The 15770-nt window shown below is 41.0% G+C and overlaps 1 protein-coding gene across 1 annotated transcript in view; it reads right to left on the bottom strand.

The window, feature by feature from the left end:
* The window catches only part of Tiam2 (TIAM Rac1 associated GEF 2), a 206975-nt gene that overhangs the window by 133549 nt on the left and 57656 nt on the right, over nucleotides 1–15770 (bottom strand). The window lies entirely within an intron of this gene.

Raw genomic sequence — 15770 nt, forward strand, 5'->3', positions numbered from 1 at the left:
TGAGCCACCATGTGGTTGCTGGGAATTGAACTCAGGACCTCTAGAAAAGCAGTCAGTGCTCTTAACCTCTGAGCCATCTCTCCAGCCCCTAGGTTATTTCTATACTAGATTTTTGTTGTTGTTGTTGTTGTATGATGAATAGAATCAAATTACATTTCTGTTGTCATGCTTAAATTTCTGTGTCTATATTCCACAGAAGGACCAAAAGTCCTACATTTTCAGATATTATTTATATATATATCTGATATATATATAAATATATAAATTATATATATAAATTATATAAATAATATATATATATATTTATAGGCACACAACCCATCCTGAACATGTGGCAAGAGCTTTATAATGGTAACAGTCTTATTTTTAAAATGTGACAAAAGTCCTTCAGATGGCTCAGTGAATTAACTTTCTTGCTGATACAAACATCATGAACCCTGGAAGCCACATAAAATGGCCAGATACAGTGGGGTACATCTGTAATCCTGGTACTTCTACATTGAGACAGGAAGGAATCTCCGGAAAGCTCTCAAGCTGCAGTACCCAGCACCTACCTCAGCAAGGTAGAAGTACAAACTGACACCGATATCTGTCACTGACCATACACACACTGTGGCATAAGTGCACATATCCAATATTTTTCTTAAAAAGTGAACTGAGTTAAATATGCCATTGGTGAGTTATTAAGGACCAGATTCTACTATAGTTAGATAAACTTGTAATTCCCTATTTGGATTTTGAGACATATCTTGTTGACATGTATACATTCACACATATGAACCCACATTGAGAACAATATTTTACATAGTGTGACACACACTTGAGATGCTTCATGACCTCAATTGGAAAAAAAAAAAAACTGCAGAAAGGCATCAGTCTAACATTTACAAAGCAAATAGAACTGCCACATTTTTTTTTAATTAACACAGAGCCAAAAACTTTTAATGCCAATGAAGTGGGTCTAAAAGTCACTCAACTCATCCCCACAGGGTACAGATTTAAACATAGATGCCTTAGCCTAACATGATGACCTATGCCTGCATGTTCCTAGCACCTGGGAGGCTGAGGTAAAAAATGTTGTCAGGAGCTGAAAGGTAGCCTGGGCTACAGAGTGTGATTCTATCTCAAAGATAAATGAAGCCGAGGTCAAAATGAAGTCACAGGGTGACAGAGCTGGTCACACCCCCAAAGTAACTACATCCTCTGGCTGAATAAGACGGTTGCCATGGAAGCCAACTCACAGGGTTGCCATGGAAGCCAAGCACAGAACACAAAACTTGGGAATTCCCCAAAGATGTATTTTTGAAAGGCCCTAGGTAAATACCAAAGGACTAAGAATACTGCCACCCCAATGACCTCCAATTCCCTTAATCCTAGCAGCATCTCCACTGTTACTTTTTTTTTTTTTTTTTTTTTTTTACTGGAGGGCTAATTTTATTTTCTTTTTTTTTTTTCCAATTTATTTTTTTTAATTAGGTATTTTCTTCATTTACATTTCAAATGCTATCCCCAAAGTCCCCCAGACCCCCCTCCCACTCCCCTACCCACCCACTCCCACTTCTTGGTCCTGGCATTCCCCTGGTTCTTTTTTTTTTTTTTTTAATATTTTTATTACATATTTTCCTCAATTACGTTTCCAATGCTATCCCAAAAGTCCCCCATAGTGCCCCCCCACTTCCCTATCCACCTATTCCCATTCTTTTGGCCCTGGCATTCCCCTATATTGGGGCATATAAAGTTTGCAAGTCCAATGGGCCTCTCTTTCCATTGATGGCTGACTAGGCCATCTTTCGATACATATGCAGCTAGAGACAAGAGCTCCGGGGTTCTAGTTAGTACATCATGTTGTTCCAACAATAGGGTTGCAGATCCCTTTAGCTCCTTGGGTACTTACTCTAGCTTCTCCATTGGGAGCCCTGTGATACATCCAATAGCTGACTGTGAACATCCACTCCTGTGTTTGCTAGGCCCCAGCATCGTCTCACAAGAGACAGCTATATTTGGGTCCTTTCAGCAAAATCTTGCTAGTGTATGCAATGGTGTCAGCGTTTAGAAGTTGATTATGGGATGGATCCCTGGATACGGCAGTCTCTAAATGGTCCATCCTTTCATCACCGCTACGAACTTTGTCTCTGTAACTCCTTCCCTGGGTGTTTTGTTCCCAATTCTGAGAAGGTGCACAGTGTCCACACTTTGGTCTTCATTCTTCTTGAGTTTCATGCGTTTAGCAAATTGTATCTTAAATCTTGGGTATCCTAAGTTTTGGGCTAATATCCACTTATCAGTGAATACATATGGTGTGAGTTCTTTTGTGATTGTGTTACTTCACTCAAGATGATGCCCTCCAGGTCCATCCATTTGGCTAGGAATTTCATAAATTCATTCTTTTTAATAGCTGAGTAGTACTCCATTATGTAAATGTACCATAATTTCTGTATCCATTCCTCTGTTGAGGGACATCTGGGTTCTTTCCAGCTTCTGGCTATTATAAATAGGGCTGCTATGAACATAGTGGAACATGTGTCCTTTTTACCGGTTGGGACATCTTCTGGATATATGCCCAGGAGAGGTATTGCTGGATCCTCCGGTAGTACTATGTCCAATTTTCTGAGGAACCGCCAGACTGATTTCCAGAGTGGTTGTACAAGCTTGCAATCCCACCAACAATGGAGGAGTGTTCCTCTTTCTCCACATCCTCGCCAGCAACTGCTGTCACCTGAATTTTTGATCTTAGCCATTCTGACTGGTGTGAGGTGGAATCTCAGGGTTGTTTTGATTTGCATTTCCCTGATGATTAAGGATGTTGAACATTTTTTCAGGTGTTTCTCTGCCATTCGGTATTCCTCAGGCGAGAATTCTTTGTTCAGTTCTGAGCCCCATTTTTTAATGGGGTTATTTGACTTTCTGGAGTCCACCTTCTTGAGTTCTTTATATATGTTGGATATTAGACCCTTATCTGATTTAGGATAGGTGAAGATCCTTTCCCAATCTGTTGGTGGTTTTTTTGTCTTATTGATGGTGTCTTTAGCCTTGCAGAAGCTTTGTAGTTTCATGAGGTCCCACTTGTCAATTCTCGATCTTACAGCACAAGCCATTACTGTTCTATTCAGGAATTTTTCCCCTGTGCCCATATCTTCAAGGCTTTTCCCCACTTTCTCCTCTATAAGTTTCAGTGTCTCTGGTTTTATGTGAAGTTCCTTGATCCACTTAGACTTGACCTTAGTACAAGGAGATAGGAATGGATCGATTCGCATTCTTCTACATGTTAACAACCAGTTGTGCCAGCACCATTTGTTGAAAATGCTGTCTTTCTTCCACTGGATGTTTTTAGCTCCCTTGTCGAAGATCAAGTGACCGTAGGTGTGTGGGTTCATTTCTGGGTCTTCAATTCTATTCCATTGGTCTATTTGTCTGTCACTATACCAGTACCATGCAGTTTTTATCACAATTGCTCTGTAGTAGAGCTTTAGGTCCGGCATGGTGATTCCACCAGAGGTTCTTTTATCCTTGAGAAGAGTTTTTGCTATCCTAGGTTTTTTGTTATTCCAGATGAATTTGCAGATTGCACTTTCTAATTCGTTGAAGAATTCATTTGGAATTTTGATGGGGATTGCATTGAATCTGTAGATTGCTTTTGGCAAGATAGCCATTTTTACAATGTTGATCCTGCCAATCCATGAGCATGGGAGATCTTTCCATCTTCTGAGATCTTCTATAATTTCTTTCTTCAGAGACTTGAAGTTTTTATTATACAAATCTTTCACTTCCTTAGTTAGAGTCACGCCAAGATATTTTATATTATTTGTGACTATTGAGAAGGGTGTTGTTTCCCTAATTTCTTTCTCAGCCTGTTTATTCTTTGTGTAGAGAAAGGCCATTGATTTGTTTGAGTTAATTTTATATCCAGCTACTTCACCGAAGCTGTTTATCAGGCTTAGGAGTTCTCTGGTGGAATTTTTAGGGTCACTTATATATACTATCATATCATCTGCAAAAAGTGATATTTTGACTTCATCTTTTCCAATTTGTATCCCTTTGATCTCCTTTTGTTGTCGAATTGCTCTGGCTAGGACTTCAAGTACAATGTTGAATAGGTATGGAGAAAGTGGACAGCCTTGTCTAGTCCCTGATTTTAGAGGGATTGCTTCAAGCTTCTCACCATTTACTTTGATGTTGGCTACTGGTTTGCTGTAGATTGCTTTTATCATGTTTAGGTATGGGCCTTGAATTCCTGATCTTTCCAAGACTTTTATCATGAATGGGTGTTGGATCTTGTCAAATGCTTTTTCCGCATCTAACGAGATGACCATGTGGTTTTTGTCTTTGAGTTTGTTTATATACTGGATTACGTTGATGGATTTCCGTATATTGAACCATCCCTGCATCCCTGGGATGAAACCTACTTGGTCAGGATGGATGATTGTTTTGATGTGTTCTTGGATTCGGTTAGCAAGAATTTTATTGAGGATTTTTGCATCAATATTCATAAGGGATATTGGTCTGAAGTTTTCTATCTTTGTTGGGTCTTTTTGTGGTTTAGGTATCAGAGTAATTGTGGCTTCATAGAATGAGTTGGGTAGAGTACCTTCTGTTTCTATTTTGTGGAATAGTTTGTGAAGAACTGGGATTAGATCTTCTTTGAAGGTCTGATAGAACTCTGCACTAAACCCATCTTGTCCTGGGCTTTTTTTGGTTGGGAGACTATTAATGACTGCTTCTATTTCTTTGGGGGATATAGGGCTGTTTAGATCATTAACCTGATCTTGATTCAACTTTGGTACCTGGTATCTGTCTAGGAACTTCTCCATTTCATCCAGGTTCTCCAGTTTTGTTGAGTATAGCCTTTGGTAGAAGGATCTGATGGTGTTTTGGATGTCTTCAGGATCTCTTGTTATGTCTCCTTTTTCATTTCTGATTTTGTTAATTAGGATGCTTTCCCTGTGCCCTCTAGTGAGTCTGGCTAAGGGTTTATCTATCTTGTTGATTTTCTCAAAGAACCAGCTCCTTGATTGGTTGATTCTTTGAATAGTTTTTCTTATTTCCACTTGGTTGATTTCACCCCTGAGTTTGATTATTTCCTGCCGTCTACTCCTCTTGGGTGAATTTGCTTCCTTTTGTTCTAGTGCTTTTAGGTGTGTTGTCAAGCTGCTAATGTGTGCTCTTTCTAGTTTCCTTTTGGAGGCACTCAGAGCTATGAGTTTTCCTCTTAGAAATGCTTTCATTGCGTCCCATAAGTTTGGGTATGTTGTGGCTTCATTTTCATTGAACTCTAAAAAGTCCTTAATTTCTTTCTTTATTCCTTCCTTGACCAAGGTATCATTGAGAAGAGTGTTGTTCAGTTTCCACGTGAAGGTTGGCTTTCTATTATTTATTTTGTTATTGAAGATCAGCCTTAGTCCATGGTGATCTGATAGGATGCATGGGACAATTTCAATGTTTTTGTATCTGTTGAGTCCTGTTTTGTGCCCAATTACGTGGTCAATTTTGGAGAAGGTACCATGAGGTGCTGAGAAGAAGGTGTATCCTTTTGTTTTAGGGTAAAATGTTCTGTAGATATCTGCCAGATCCATTTGATCCATAACTTCTGTTAGTTTCACTGTGTCCCTGTTTAGTTTCTGTTTCCATGATCTGTCCATTGGTGAAAGTGGTGTGTTGAAGTCTCCCACTATTATTGTATGAGGTGCAATGTGTGCTTTGAGATTTACTAAAGTTTCTTTAATGAATGAGGCTGCCTTTGTATTTGGAGCATAGATATTCAGGATTGATAGTTCCTCTTGGAAGATTTTACCTTTGCTGAGTATGAAGTGCCCCTCCCTGTCTTTTTTGATGACTTTGGGTTGGAAGTCAATCTTATCTGATATTAGAATGGCTACTCCAGCTTGTTTCTTCAGACCATTTGCTTGGAAAATTGTTTTCCAGCCTTTCATTCTGAGGTAGTGTCTATCTTTTTCTCTGAGATGAGTTTCTTGTAAGCAGCAAAATGTTGGGTCTTGTTTGTGTAGCCAGTTTGTTAGTCTATGTCTTTTTATCGGGGAGTTGAGTCCATTGATATTAAGAGATATTAAGGAAAAGTAATTGTTGTTTCCTGTTATTTTTGTTGTTAAAGTTGGCATTCTTTCTTGTGGCTGTCTTCTTTTAGGTTTGTTGAGGGATTACCTTCTTGTTGTTTCTAGGGCGTGGTTCCTGTCCTTGTATTGGTTTTTTTCTGTTATTATCCTTTGAAGGGCTGGATTCGTGGAGAGATAATGTGTGAATTTGGCTTTGTCGTGGAATACTTTGGTTTCTCCATCTATGTTAATTGAGAGTTTGGCTGGGTATAGTAGCTTGGGCTGGAATTTGTGTTCTTTTAGTGTCTGTATAACATCTGTCCAGGATCTTCTAGCTTTCATAGTCTCTGGTGAAAAATCTGGTGTAATTCTGATAGGCTTGCCTTTATATGTTACTTGGCCTTTTTCTCTTACTGCTTTTAGTATTCTATCTTTATTTAGTGCATTTGTTGTTCTGATTATTATGTGTCGGGAGGTATTTCTTTTCTGGTCCAGCCTATTTGGAGTTCTGTAGGCTTCTTGTATGTTCATGGGCATCTCTTTCTTTAGATTTGGGAAGTTTTCTTCTATAATTTTGTTGAAGATGTTTGCTGGTCCTTTGAGTTGAAAATCTTCATTCTCATCCACTCCTATTATCCGTAGGTTTGGTCTTCTCATTGTGTCCTGTATTTCCTGGATGTTTTGAGTTAGGATCTTTTTGCATTTTCCATTTTCCTTGATTGTTGTGCCCATGTTCTCTATGGAATCTTCTGCACCTGAGATTCTCTCTTCCATCTCTTGTATTCTGTTGCTGATGCTTGCATCTATGGTTCCAGATTTCTTTCCTAGGGTTTCTATCTCCAGTGTTGCCTCATTTTGGGTTTTCTTTATTGTGTCTACTTCCCTTTTTAGGTCTAGTATGGTTTTGTTCATTTCCATCATCTGATTGGATGTGTTTTCCTTTTTCTCTTTAAGGACTTCTACCAGTTTGGTTGTGTTTTCCTGTTTTTCTTTAAGGACTTGTAACTCTTTAGCCATGTTCTCCTGTAGTTCTTTAAAGTCCTTCTTGATGTCCTCTACCATCATCATGAGATATGCTTTTAAATCCAGGTCTAGTTTTTCAGGTGTGTTGGGGTGCCCTGGACTGGGCGAAGTGGGAGTGCTGGGTCCTGATGATGGTGAGTGGTCTTGGTTTCTGTTAGTAAGATTCTTACCTTTACCTCTCGCCATCTGGTAATCTCTGGAGTTGTTATAGTTGTCTCTGTTCAGAGGTTGTTCTTCTGGGGATTCTGAGTATCCTCTGTCAGCAGACCTGTACAGACTAAGTTCGGCGGAGTCCCGGAGCCAAGATGGCGCTCCCTGCAGGGCAGGTCACTGTTCTCCGCCTGGGAGGGTGTCGGATGTCTGCGGCCCCAAAAGGGTGCTGCCTCAGCAGCTCTGTGGCTCCCGCCTGTCCCAGAAGCCGTCTGCCCCCGTGGTCCCCACTCTGACCTGTAGAGACTAAGCTCGGCGGAGTCCCGGAGCCAGGATGGCGCTCCCTGCAGGGGAGGTCATTGGGGTGGCAGTATTCTTAGTCCTTTGGTATTTACCTAGGGCCTTTCAAAAATACATCTTTGGGGAATTCCCAAGTTTTGTGTTCTGTGCTTGGCTTCCATGGCAACCCTGTGAGTTGGCTTCCATGGCAACCGTCTTATTCAGCCAGAGGATGTAGTTACTTTGGGGGTGTGACCAGCTCTGTCACCCTGTGACTTCATTTTGACCTCGGCTTCATTTATCTTTGAGATAGAATCACACTCTGTAGCCCAGGCTACCTTTCAGCTCCTGACAACATTTTTTACCTCAGCCTCCCAGGTGCTAGGAACATGCAGGCATAGGTCATCATGTTAGGCTAAGGCATCTATGTTTAAATCTGTACCCTGTGGGGATGAGTTGAGTGACTTTTAGACCCACTTCATTGGCATTAAAAGTTTTTGGCTCTGTTACTTTTTAAAACACATGAGCAGGGAGGAGGAGGGGTGGCTCAGTGGACAAAGGACATACACAGAGGGGCCTAAGTTCCATCCCTGGCTCCAACATAAAAGCTGGGTGTGACCAGGGTGGATCTGAGGGTCCACTGGATAGTCAGTCTAGCCAAAATGAGAAACTCCAAATTCCATAAGAGACCTTGTCTCAAAGAGATAGAAAAGAGCCAGAAGTCAATGTCTGGCCTCCAGACTGGATCTCACAGACACATGCATGTGCATATACCATATACATACACAAAAATTAAAACAAACAAATAACATATACATGTAACATAAATAAATCTAGAGGGGGGTGTCTAAAAAGTGGCCCATGTAACTGATACTGGAGAAGACTCCTAGATACACACAGGGGAAAATTCTGCGAGTAGGTAGAATCCCAGAAGCAGCCGAGAGGAGACACCCTATCAGCACAATTTTGCTTGTTTGGAATCACATGAGCATCCATAGATTGTTCCTGCTTCTAGATTTGAAGGTAATTCTGATCTCACGATACGTTTTGTAAGTGGATCCCATTATGTCAGAACGAGCTATGATAACAAATCCCTGCCAGCTACCGTCTGACGTTTTTGAGTGGACTTGTGATTATTGTTGAAGTCACCCTAGTACCTTAGTATGCACCAGGTTGCTGGAGTTTAGAGTGACATAAGAGAGCTTTTCAAGCTTCTTAGACTCGGAAGCTTCGATAAACTACTCTCAACTGAGGTCTCCATCTCAAAATTCCAAAACCCAGAATTTTTTAAATCAGAAAGCCAGGCTTCATCTTTTTACAGTTCCATTACAAGCTGGTGTAACGGGGCATATGTGTGAACAGGCATCTAAAATTAAACTCCTTGGCAAAGATCCCTGAGAAACATGTAAACTGCTACTTGGAAAGTGTTCACTTCAGAAGCATATAATACAAAAGCATATAGTTAAAGGCAAATACCATACAAGTGCTAACAATCATAGAATTTAAGTGGCATAGAATGAAATTAAATTTAATTTGAAGGGGTTCTCACTATATAGCTTTTTGGATGTTGTTATACTCAGAAAAAAATTGCAAATTTTCTTAATAAAAGATGGGAGTAAGTGGCATACGTGTTCACACGTGTCAGTCCATGAAAAACACTGTTTCACTCAAATGCCTAGTCAAGACTAAACAAAACTTGTCCCCTGATTGTAATCAAGACTATGAATATTCTACATGGTAGGAGCACACATGCTCACAAAGGCATGTTCATGAGGGTTTCTGCATTTATTGGAGAGGAGATGGAAGGTGTAAAATAATAAAATGAAGCCGGGCGTTGGTGGCGCATGCCTTTAATCCCAGCACCCGGGAGGCAGAGGCAGGCAGATTTCTGAGTTCGAGGCCAGCCTGGTCTACAGAGTGAGTTCCAGGACAGCCAGGGCTACACAGAGAAACCCTGTCTCGAAAAAAAAACAAAAAACAAAAAAAAAACCAAAAAAAATGAAAATAAAAATAAAATGATGGAGAAATTTCTCTAGAATAAATTGAAATCTGGTCATTGGAGAGTAGACAGGAAGGACAAAAATCCAGAAGACAAAGAGGACAGCTATGAAGCCTGGCCATAGCAGTTATAAATGCTCAGATACTGTGGGGAGCTGCAGGTGCCTACACAGGATCTGTATGAGACTAGATCCATCAAGAGTCAGCCACAGACAAGAGGATCATAGGAAACAGACTGTTCAGAGGAGCTATTGGCAATGGCAAGTTGCAGGGGGAGAGGAAATCACTGTGTTCAGTGACGTAGCCACTGTGGATGCCCATACTCTAATGGACAGCTCCATAGCCACACCCATCCAGGCTGCCCTCTGACTAACCTCAGAGAGTCACAGAGCAAAAGCAAAGCCGCAATAAAAAGACATCAGAGTCAAATCTGGATGTGATAGGAAGAGGGGTGTGGGTGGGGATAAGAGGGGTGCCGGTGAGAAGTGAGACCAGAATATATTATGTGCAAGGGTGACATTGTCAAATAATCACTTTTTTTTAACGTTGAGGACTTGGTGATAAGTGTTTGTTAGCATGCACCAAACACTGGATTTGATATTCAGCCATGTAAAAAGATCAAAATAATATATACAAACACGTATGTACTATCACACAAATAACAATAAAAAATAAAATGTAAAGATAATGAAAATATCTCAGCTCCCAGGTCAGCAACTCACTTGACTAATATTAATACTCTCTAAACTCTATTTGTTTCATCATAAAATGGGGTGGGGAACAGCAACACCCACCACAAATGAGAATAAAAATAAATATACTAAGTAATTTTTTAAAAGGTCAAGAAAAGCTGGATAGCGGTGGCGCACACCTTTAATCCCAGCATCTGGGAGGCAGAGGCAGGCAAATATCTGAGTTTGAGGCCAGCCTGGTCTACAGAGTGAGTTTCAGGACAGCCAGGGCTACACAGAGAAACCCTGTCTCAAACAAACAAACAAACAAAAACCAAAAAAAAAAAAAAAGAAAAGAAAAAAGAAAAAGAAAACAAAACAAAAAGTCAAGAAAATCTATAATTTTTTTTCTTTCTTTTTTTTAATTAGGTATTTTCTTCATTTACATCTCAAGTGATATCCCAAAAGTCCTCCAGACCCCCCCCCCCTCACTCCCCTACCCACCCACTCCCACTTCTTGGCCCTGGCATTCCCCCATACTGAGGCATATGGGGGAGTTTGCAAGACCAAGGGGCCTCTCTTCCCAGTGATGGCCGACTAAGCCATCTTCTGCTACATATGCAGCTAGAGACACGAGCTCTGAGGATACTGGTTAGTTTGTATTGTTGTTCCACCTATAGGGTTGCAGACCCCTTTAGCTCCTTGGGTGCTTTCTCTAGCTCCTCCATTGGGGGCCCTGTGTTCCATCCAAAAGCTGACTGTGAGCATCCACTTCTGTGTTTGCCAGGCCCCGGCATAGCCTCACAAGAGACAGCTATATCAGGGTCCTGTCAGCAAAATCTTGCTAGTGTATGCAACGGTGTCAGCGTTTGGAGGCTGATTATGGGATGGATCCCTGGGAATGGCAGTTTCTAGATGGTCCATGTTTTCGTCTCAGCTCCAAACTGTGTCTCTGTAACTCCTTCCATGGGTGTTTTGTTCCCAATTCTAAGAAGGGGCAAAGTATCCACACTTTGGTCTTCATTCTTCTTGAGTTTCATGTGTTTTGCAAATTGTATCTTGTATCTTGGGTATTCTAAGTTTCTGGGCTAATATCCAATTATCAGTGAGTACATATCATGTGAGTTCTTTTGTGATTGGGTTACCTCAGTCAGAATGATGCTCTCCAGGTCCATCCATTTGCCTAGGAATTTCATAAATTCATTGTTTTTAATAGCTGAGTAGTACTCCATTGTGTAAATGTACCACATTTTCTGTATCCATTCCTCTGTTGAGGGACATCTGGGTTCTTTCCAGCTTCTGGCTATTATAAATAAGGCTGCTATAAACATAGTGGAGCATGTGTCCTTCTTACCAGTTGGAACATCTTCAGGATATATGCCCAGGAGAGGTATTGTGGGATCCTCCGGGAGTACTATGTCCAATTTTATGAGGAACCGCCAGACTGATTTCCAGAGTGGTTGTAAAGCTTGCAATCCCACCAACAATGGAGGAGTGTTCCTCTTTCTCCACATCCTCTCCAGCATCTGCTGTCACCTGAATTTTTGATCTTAGCCATTCTGACTGGTGTGCGGTGGAATCTCAGGGTTGTTTTGATTTGCATTTCCCTGATGATTAAGGATGCTGAACATTTTTTCACTATTGCATACGCCAGCAAGATTTTGCTGAAAGGACCCTGATAATAGCTGTCTCTTGTGAGGCTATGCCAGTGTCTGGCAAACACAGAAGTGGATGCTCACAGTCAGCTATTGGATGGAACACAGGGCTCCCAATGGAGAAGCTAGAGAAAGTACCCAAGGAGCTAAAGGGGTCTGCAACCCTATAGGTGGAACAACAATATGAACTAACCAGTATCCCCACAGCTCATGTCTCTAGCTGCATATGTAGCAGAAGATGGCCTAGTCGGCCATCATTGGGAAGAGAGGCCCATTGGACTTGCAAACTTTATATGCCCCAGTACAGGGGAATGCCAGGGTCAAGAATTGGGAGGGTAGGGGAGCAGGGTGGGTGGGGATATAGGGAACTTTCGGGATAGCATTTGAAATGTAAATAAAGAAAATATCTAATAAAATTTTTTTTAAAAAAAGAAGGTAAACTGAAACAAAAAAAAAGAAAGAAAGAAATGAAAATTTAACAACAATCAATAAACAAAAGTTAAAAGTATGCTGTGGTCTTTATCCAAACAAGATTCCTGAACACTAATCCCTCACATACATAAAAAAATCCATTTCTTTGACATGGTACTAGCACCACTACCACCACCACCAACAACAAAAGGTTCTGGACACTTCTTGCACAGAAGGGCATTTCCTGTGCTGTCTGTGAAGTCCTTCAGACCACATGGGCTGAACCAAGAGGGAACTGAGATGAGCACCTGTAGAACCACTGCATGCAAGACCTCAGAGAGTTTCAGAGATATTGCCTGAGTGGTGAATTTTCTCCCAGCAGACCTAAGATGACCTAAATCTACCAGGTTGTACCAAACACAAAGGCTTCAAACCAGCACAGAAACTAGAAAGGACAGAGGTTAGCAGCTTTCTTGTCCAAAGATTTGCATCCCAGATAAGATGCTGAAAACCCACACAAATATACTTTTTGTTTGCACCTCAGTTGTGGTACCCAGGAAGCTAACCAATTCACCCAGGGTCAAAGTATTACAGTCCCTCTGGCCTGTCTTCCAACAGTGCCCTGTGATTTAAAAAAAAAAAAAAAAAAAACCAATCTGTTTATCTCAAAATTTGTCTACGAATGTAAATTGGAAGTTGGAGAGATAGCCCAGTGGTTAAGAGCACTGGGAGAACCCATATTTGATTCCCCACCCACAGGGTGGGTCACAGCTGTCTGTAACTACAATTCCAGGGCATCTAAAGCCTTCTTCTGGTCTCTGTGGGCATTGCATGAACATAGTGTTTACACATAAATGCAGATGAAATACTCATACACATAAACAAAAAACTTTAAAAATGAATGGAAATCACATATAACTAAGATCTCGTTCAGATCATTTATTGCTAGAAAGACCACTGCTTTAAAACTTACTGGTATGGTGTGAATGTCCAGTAAACGTGTTCGTGAATGCATGATTAGGGGAGAAATGAGCTACAGAGGGAGTTTATGGTGGAGTGGAAGTAAAGATGAAAGAAGACCGTGTGCCGCGGTTTCAGTCTTTCTGCCAGAAGCAGAACAGTCCCTTGTTGAGAGAAGAGCAAGCTCGGTAAAGAAGAAGCAGTCTTGTGACCCAGCACACACCCAGAGGAACCTCAGGCAGCACTTGAGGGAGATACCTAAGCATCCACGTTTACAGTACTCTTCCCATAGCCAAGCTATGCAAGCAGATTAGGAGTCTAGCAACCGTCAGAAAGATCAATGAAAACACGGTATCTGCCTATACTATAGTGGAGTTTTGTTCAGCTTTAAGAATGAAATTAAGAAGATGTCCCAACCGGTAAGAAGGACACATGCTCCACTATGTTCATAGCACCCTTATTTATAATAGCCAGAAGCTGGAAAGAACCCAGATGCCCCTCAACAGAAGAATGGATACAGAAAATGTGGTACATTTACACAATGGAGTACTACTCAGCTATTAAAAACAATGAATTTATGGAATTCCTAGCCAAATGGATGGACCTGGAGGGCATCATCCTGAGTGAGGTAACACAATCACAAAGGAACTCACACAATATGTAGTCACTGATAAGTGGATATTAGTCCAAAACTTAGGATACCCAAGATATAAGATATAATTTGCTAAACGCATGAAAGAATGAAGACCAAAGTATGGACACTGTGCCCCTCCTTAGAATTCGGAACAAAACACCCATGGAAGGAGTTACAGAGACAAAGTTCGTAGCTGTGATGAAAGGATGGACCATCTAGAGACTGCCGTATCCAGGGATCCACCCCATAATCAGCTTCCAAAGTCGACACCAGTGCATACACTAGCAAGATTTTGCTGAAAGGACCCAGATACAGCTGTCTCTTGTGAGACTATGCCGGGGCCTAGCAAACACAGAAGTGAATGCTCACAGTCAGCTAGTGAATGGATCACAGGGCTCCCAATGGAAGAGCTAGAGAAAGTACCCAAAGAGCTTAAGGGATCTGCAACCCTATAGGTGGAACAACATTATGCACTAACCAGTACCCCAGAGCTCTTGACTCTAGCTGCATATATATCAAAATATGGCCTAGTCGGCCATCACTAGAAAGAGAGGCCCATTGGACACACAAACTTTATATGCCCCAGTACAGGGGAACGCCAGGGCCAAAAAATTGGGAATGGGTGGGTAGGGAAGAGTGGGGGAGGGTATGGGGGACTTTTGGGATAGCATTGGAAATGTAATTGAGGAAAATACGTAATAAAAAAAATTAAAAAGAAAAAAAAAAAGAATGAAATCAAGTCATTTATTGGGAACATGGACAGAACTAGCGATCACCATGTCAAGAGAAATAAGCCCAGACTTCCAAAGACAAAACATCACATGCTTCCTCATAGGTACAATCTAGACATTTTTTTAAGCCATGCAAATAGGAAGGGAGCTCCTTGTAAAGAAGAAACGGTCCCCCCAGGAGGAGAGGAGGTAAAAGAGGCCAATGGAAAGCTATAAACGATCAAAATGATCACATATGCACAAGAAAATACCATCACGAAATTCATTATTTTATACAGTGAATATATGCAAACAGTAAAACCACCCCACGTGTGATCCCCGTCCATCAAACAAAAGTGTCCAGAATTTCTGACTGTAGTCCCTTGGCCAGCCTTGAGGTATTTCCCAAGCCAGGCTGCTTCGGGCTCAAGGGAATTCCTCAGCATCAGTACTACAAAGCAATGGAGCCACACTGCCCACTAGCCACAGGTTCCTGCCTCTAGCTCTGAGGAGGCCCTGGAGGTGACAGGGGACATGCTGCATAAGGCCCCAAAAGTGCTGCCATATATTGAATAAGGAATACATTTTTAACTTTTAAAGCAAACTAGAAACAACTTCGAAATCTCTGAGTCAAAGAAAACTTAAACTTGAACAATGTACCATTTTAAAGCCAGACAGGGTAAATCTAAATTTCAAAATAGAAACTTTCAGAGTGTTTCAAAGATCTCAGATGTGCAGAAAGAAAGAAGGAAAAAAAAAAAAGCCTTAAGAATGGATCATTATGGAAATGAAGATTATATCATGAATATTCATAAGATTCAAATGTTATCTTATTTACAAGTTCAAGTGTTATCTTGCATCATAGAACAAGCAAATGTCATTGACTTTTTTAACAACCTCCGTGTGTGTGTGTGTGTGTGTGTGTGTGTGTGTGTGTGCACGCACACTTGCATGTGAGACCACAGGCCGCATGTGGAGATCAGAAGACAATTTGCAGAATTGGTTCTCTTCTACAGTGTGAGCCCTGGGACTCAGGTCAGACTGGGTGGCAGGCACCTTTACCCACTGAGCCATCTTGTAGCCCCAGACCTCATTAATTTAACAACTAGTTACTTTTCTAAGAATAAGCAAGAATTATATGACAAAAATTAAAATCTAAAACCAATTCTTCATAAGCCTTCCTTCCCAGGAATTTTTTTCTATAAGTTAATAAATCCAAATTAAATGCACCA

Source organism: Mus caroli, unplaced genomic scaffold (genome assembly GCF_978045245.1).
Source record: "Mus caroli unplaced genomic scaffold, Mus_caroli_1 scaffold_18, whole genome shotgun sequence".
Taxonomy (NCBI): domain Eukaryota; kingdom Metazoa; phylum Chordata; class Mammalia; order Rodentia; family Muridae; genus Mus; species Mus caroli.